The sequence below is a fragment of the Balaenoptera borealis genome (genome assembly GCF_965194805.1).
Source record: "Balaenoptera borealis genome assembly, chromosome: 4".
NCBI classification, from domain to species: Eukaryota; Metazoa; Chordata; class Mammalia; order Artiodactyla; family Balaenopteridae; genus Balaenoptera; species Balaenoptera borealis.
In genome coordinates, this window is record NC_138861.1 from 94095225 (window position 1) to 94101936 (window position 6712).

Sequence of the window (6712 nt, forward strand, 5' to 3'; positions counted from 1 at the left end):
AAGGATAGTGGAGCAAGAGAACAGCAGCACCATGATTCCTCAGTGAAACTTGCTGACTGATGGCTTCTTGAAACTTGTTATAAGGGAAAAATAAACCCTTTACTTAACCATGATTAATTTATTACTTTCAGCTAAATGCATTCTTAAGTGACATATTTGCTAAGGGAAAAACCAGAGAGAAGGATCAGCCAAAAAAAGACCATGGGGGATAGGGAAAAAAAAAGAAGTTATGACTATAAGGGCTCCTATTATTAGACACCAAATACAGGGCTGTAGGAGTCTCAGTCTGTCTGACCAATTACCATGTTTCACAAAATTTTGTATCACTGACACCCTACAGAAAGGAGGCAGCTTCTAAGTGTAAAAAGCTCTAGAGCAGGAATCAGATGACATGGGTTTGAATTCTGGCTCTGCCACTTAAGAATTCACTTAAGTTTCAGCAAGAGTTTCTTCAATATAAAATGGAAGTCACAGCATTTCACTGATAAGGTGATTGTTAGGATTAACAATATAATGCATGCAAAGACACTTTCTAAATGCACAGTGCTTAACTAATAGCTATTTACATGGGAAGAGGCAAGTAAAACACTTAGGCACAGGTTCTGACACATAGTAAGTGCTTATTTATTATGATCATTGTTATTATTGGATAATACCTGCCCATATCTTCTCTAGAATATCTTGCTCATGAGGCTTCTCCCCCAGGCATGGCTGATTGAAAAAGTCAGCTCTTAACCTAGGCAGAGCCAGAGTGTCTCTTGCTGGCATTTGAAATTGGTACCCAGAAAAATGACCAGTCTTGCAGACTGATGGGCATATAGCATGCAAATTAAGGAACTATGGAGTTGTCAGCCATGTTTTACCATATAGAGTAGAAAAAGATAAAAGGATCATCTCCAGTGTAAGAAGAAAGAAGTGGATGCACAGAGAAGAGAGATGGAGAGAGAGGGAAAGGGAGGGAGGGAGAGGGAGAGAGAGAGCGCACAGGTGCTGGTGGTACTGAACTTCGAATACGTTTATGAAGATTGAGTTCCATGTACTTCTAATTTAGCATAATATATTTTGAGCTAGTTTCTCTTACTGGCAATCAAAGAGTGCTAACTAAATAAATGTATTTTTTTTGGTTTTAGCATTGAAACACGTCACCAAGTTAGTTATAGAAAATCTGAATCTATGAAAGCTTTATAAGAAAAGGCCACACATAATCCCCTTCTGCTTCTATAATTTAATGTTAGCTCTAGGATTTTATGATAATATTTCATGAAGAATTTTATAAAGGGAAAAGGCATATACAATTTAAAACAAAAAATATTTTTCTATTTATTTATGATTCCCAATGGCTGCAATCATTAAAGAAAATATGAGATTAGTTAAAATGCTGAGGCTACACAATATTTTCTTGAAATTTTTAATCTGGGTGTCTTCTTGAAAAATAAAATCAAATGGAAAGTCACATTTATATATGCAATTTTCCACTTTTCCCTCCTGTGAAGAGCAAACAGCCTGAGTAAGAAAATACAGATTTTAGGTGCCAGGAAAATAGAACTGACCAACTTCTAAACACTCCCTGACAATTTAGTGAATGCTAGGATACTCTGAGTACATCATGGTACCCAGAACTTAGAATCAAAGTATGGGTTTTCTGAAGGTGGGCACAGCCAAATTGCTAAATGCTTTTGGATGGAGTCCCAGAATGCAAGGGCTTATGTGTACAGTTTTGTTTTGTTTTGTTGACAATGAAGAAAAACCCCTGGGTTTCACTACAATTCTGGTTTAACAATAGTCATTTTTCAGAGGTAGGACTGTTCAAATATGGTCAGTTCCATGTAGCTAGGACAAAATTTTGAATTTGTTCAAAATAAGAAGTAGAGATTAAGTGTAAGAACTAGAGGAGAATACTTCCATCTGGTGACAATAAATAAATCAAATGTGTCTGTTTAAGACATTCAGGTAACCGATTTTGTCAGTGAAATCTTAGCTTCCAATGGAGAGAAGTTCTAGACATGTCCTTCCCAGAAAAGAGAAGACCCATATTTAGAGCGTTGATGCTTTAAATTGTCACAGCTCAGATCTAAGCCACCTGCTCAGTTGTGGGATTCAGTGGCAAAAATAATAGTGATATAAAGTAAGTCTATAAGCTTATATCTTGCATAGTTTCTTTAATAACAAATCTTGAAGTGTATACAGACATTTTTAAAGACACATTAAAGACAAACTATATTTTTTCCCCTTAAAATGTTGTTCATTGTATAATTTCAGCAACAACCAATGGGATTTTTTGATAATTATTAAATGAACCTTTTGTTCAGTTTTCCAATTTTTCAGTGAGGAAGCTGTATTTCATTCCTATGTTTTTAATAGGAATTTTAACAGGCTTCTAATTTATAAACATCTGGAGCACAGCTTATAACTAACTTCTACACTAGAAGTTAGCATGATGTAGACAATTAGTATTCGTGGTGTGAATGAATCTATGATAAAAAGAAGAGTACATGCTATCACTGAGCACTCTATTCCCACCTGAGTTTCATATTTCTCTTTCCATTTACTTCACCCCAAACAGTTTCCATAACAAACACACTGGGTAACAGGGCTAAGACACTCAACGCTATTTCTCATTGTTAAGAAGCAGGAAGTCATAAACCAATTTCAAACCACAATCCCATAACTAAGGAAACCTGCCAAAAGACATGAAAGCCATAATGATTTATTTCTTGAAAGGAAAGAAAACCTGACACCCTATTTCAGGCAAGGACAACTGGAACCTGGTGCATTAGCAGTATCTGTGGGATCTACTTTTAGAACAGATATTCCTTGTTCGAAAACAGAGCATGAAATGATGTTAATCTGTAAGTGGAGGAAGCTGTTCACGGCCCTCTAATCAGAGCATGGTGTACTTAAATTATCCGCCCTTTCACTTTTCAGCTCAGAATACCCACCAAGCCTGCACCAATGGCCATGATGAGTACTCCACTCTTAATAAATTCATTGGGTATTTTACAAGTACAAAGCCTGTAGGATTGGACACTTCAGAGTAAATTTTAGCTTCATAATCAAGAATATGGCTGAAAATGCCAATTAATGGTACAAAGCACAAATAATCAAACTTTAGCTATAGAAAAGCCCTTTATGGACTAAAAATATCCACTATGCAATCTATCCCTGACTTTGCAAGGAGGCTCACCAGAATATTAATAATCAAAGATATCCAAATAAATTCCTGCTGAAAAGTGATCTCTTGGCTAAAGAGAATTATGTAAGATAAAAGTGAAGTGGGAAAAAATGCCATTATATATTGAAGTAATCCATTCTGCTGTTATTTAAACTTTAAAGCAAACAAAACTTGCACCATGGTAGATCTTAATGGATTAAGACATTCAAAATGGAATGGGCAACATGTAAAAGGACTCTAATAAGCTTAACAGAGTGTATCTTAAAACAGAAACATCTCAAAAGTTAAGAATTAAGTAAAAATAACAGGTACAGCTAAAGGGAAAACACACCCATGGAGAGATTTCATTTTGAGTCGCGACCTGGGAAGGCAAGTCTTAAAGCCAAATTGAGGCTCATCAGACAAATATATGCGTGCCAGGCAAGCAGTGAAAAAAAGTCGCGAAAGAATATCAACACAGATGGGAATGAGATAGCTGACTTGCAGGAAATCATGCGGAGTGACAGCTCGGCAGGATCTCCACACCTGATCTGGCAGCAGGGCCTATGGGGACCGCGCTACAGCCAAGCCAGTGGGGGCCTTAGGCAGATGTGGCTGAACACTGGGAGCTGTGCGCACCAAGTCCTGGTCCTGCAAGCCTGCGACTCTGCGAGCGGGGTCTCAAAAAATACACAGACATCAAAACTCACTCCTGGACTCATCAGTACTTAACTGGATGCAAATTATACGTCTATTTGGGGGAAACTACTTATCAGAAGGGAAATGTCTGCCAATAATTGCTGTGAAAACATTTATTTGACCCTGATCCATGTTGCTCACCAGATTCAATTATTTTAAATAATGAATGGAAGTAGAAACAAAATCATTGTTAATCAATATTAGATTGATTCTGTTGTAAAAAATCTACACTTTTTAAAGCTACCTGAAACTATCATCATCTCCTAAACGTGATTTAAGAAATTTGATTGAAAGAAACTTGATTTAAGAAATTTAGTTTCAAGTAATGCTTTATTTCAATTTGTTTTCACAACACATATCATCACCTGTTTGCCCATAGTTTTGTTGCTAAACACAAGTCCTTCTAAGAGAGGTTTCTAGTTGATTTTAAAGAGACAGGGGAAAGAGCACAATAACAGAAATTGGAAATCAAGTCAGAGGTAATATGGAAAATATATATATACCCAACAGCGCCTAGTTAAATAAACTTACTGACATCGTAAACAGCAAAATCATGTTTGTAAAGAACTTTTCTCTTACTTGAAAACTTCCTACTCTAAAACTTTCACTCCGTTACAATATTTATTGAGTGCAATTTCCTGCTTTAGGATGACAGAATTGCAGGGAATTAATCTCTGATTCAGGCTAAGAATCCCCTTTGCAAATGGAGCTTCTTGGGGAAGCTGAAAAGGCACCAAATGTTTCACAGCTGAAGCTGTTCACCTGACCTTCTTTTGGTGACATAATGTTATGTTTTTGAAAGTTCTGAGGTTTCTGGTATTAAGCAAATGAAAGTTGAAGATGTAACATACTACTTATAATAGCCAGTATACTTAGTAAATGTATATTCAATTGTGGAATTCAACAATAAATTCAGAGATCAAATAAGTTACAATTGCTAGATCTTTCAAAGCTCATCAACTGATGCATGGCATTAGATTTATTGTAATGGCAGCCACACATTTATATCTACTAAAAATATTTTATCCAAAAATAGCATAAAAACTACTTTAAAAAAATTATTCTGTCTAGTTTTTCTGTGTATCATATTGTTAAGGTACGATGACGATTAAAAGATTATTAAACAATTTTCTCCAACGAAGTGGAAGTGGATATCACTTTCAACTGATAAAACTATAGCAATGTAGAATGGGAGATGAGTTACCTAAATTGGAATTTTGCCAGCTCCTTTAATGGTTTTAGTGTAACAGAGCTTGAATTTTCCTTTCTGTTGATGTTTATTTCACTGCCTGAGCAATAAGATTTTTCTGAGAAGTTTAATTCTCTCAAGTTTCCAGTTCAATGTTCTAAGTTGCAAGATAAATACCAAATTCTACCTTACTAGTAAGATCTGATATGACTGTTTTATTTAAATTCTAAAACCCTTTTTCACTCAGTACGTCTAGGAGACTAAGGGTTTCCTGATTGTTGGCAGAGCTACTAAAGATTCATAGCCCCAATGAAAGTAAGATTTTCATCAGTCCAAGTTTTTAGGAACAAACCGTCACAGTTCTTGTTACCATCTCTTTCTCTTTTAAAAATGCACGTTGCACTTCTGCTTAGCAAAAGGTCTCAGATTGGCTGGAATATCCGATAGACACTACCTTGTGCTGTGAAGTTACCCGATTAGTATTTTCTCAGAGGCAAGTTTACCACTTGATAAATCATTAGCATCACTTCCTGTAGCACTAAAGTTTTCCATAGGGGTTCCTAACTAACTAAGGGCTAATCATCCGAGTTCTTATTTAGCTCTTGAGTTCTGATTAGATCGTAGTTTAAAGTGGATGACTGCAGACTGCTAATTCTTACCTGACAACAGGGTGAACAAAGAATACATATTCAGCAAATATGTTTCATCTTCCTTTTAACAAATCCATACCTTACTATTGTATCATTAAATGTAAAATCACGATGAGTTTAGCTGTTCAGGGGAAAGATACTGATAAGATTTCAGTGGCCACATGTTATTACTATGGGAATTTGTACTGGCTAAGTTATTTACAGCCCATTACTAATTTTAAAATTTGATATGGCATTACAAAAATGTATCAGGTGAGGGTTAAGGCCAATAACAATGTATTATAGGTCAAACTCACGCAATAAACATTTTAAAATAATTTAACCAAATATTTGAGATTATTAAACATTTTTATTCATATTTCTTTTTCACTTGTAAACCTATCTTTTAACATCTTTTTGATAAACAGTACATTTTATGCATCTGTTTGTAACTGAAATAAAATTGTATTAATTCCAAACTATTGCAATTTGAAGAGAATGTGATGAAAATGGAAATAAGTATAATATAAATGAATCAGATATAACATTCTAGAAAATCATTTTTTGGTAAATTTTTATAAAAAATATTAATAAAATACAAAAGAGATTTTTTCTTATATAAATGAGCCACTGTTTTACTATTTTATATATATAATTGGTCCTCTAGGTTTGAGATTTTATATAATACAGTACTTCTACAAATAACACACATTATTATATGCTATTTGTAAATACAGCCATATCTCAGTTAAGTAAATTTAAAAACATGTGTTTTCCCTCCACTCACTGAAGCACTGAAGCAGTTATCATAAAATTAAAATTCCAAATCATGTACTGTTATCATTTAGCACATCAAAAGTCTTGTTAGATCATATCACTTTGCAAGTGAATTCTTACCAAAAAGAATAGTAACCAAAACTTGAATTTTAGGTGCCCTTTTTAAAACTGTATATAAACATCCTCTCAAAATTCTGGTAGTTGCAATACTAGATCTAGCTTCCAACACAGTAGCGTTTTACATTTAAGCAGGGGGGCGCTTTTCAG

At 34.8% G+C, this 6712-nt stretch overlaps 1 protein-coding gene across 11 annotated transcripts in view; it reads right to left on the reverse strand.

The window, feature by feature from the left end:
- Positions 1 to 6712, reverse strand: part of PCDH7 (protocadherin 7) — a 407243-nt gene that overhangs the window by 360048 nt on the left and 40483 nt on the right. The gene's annotated exons all lie outside the window — the stretch shown is intronic.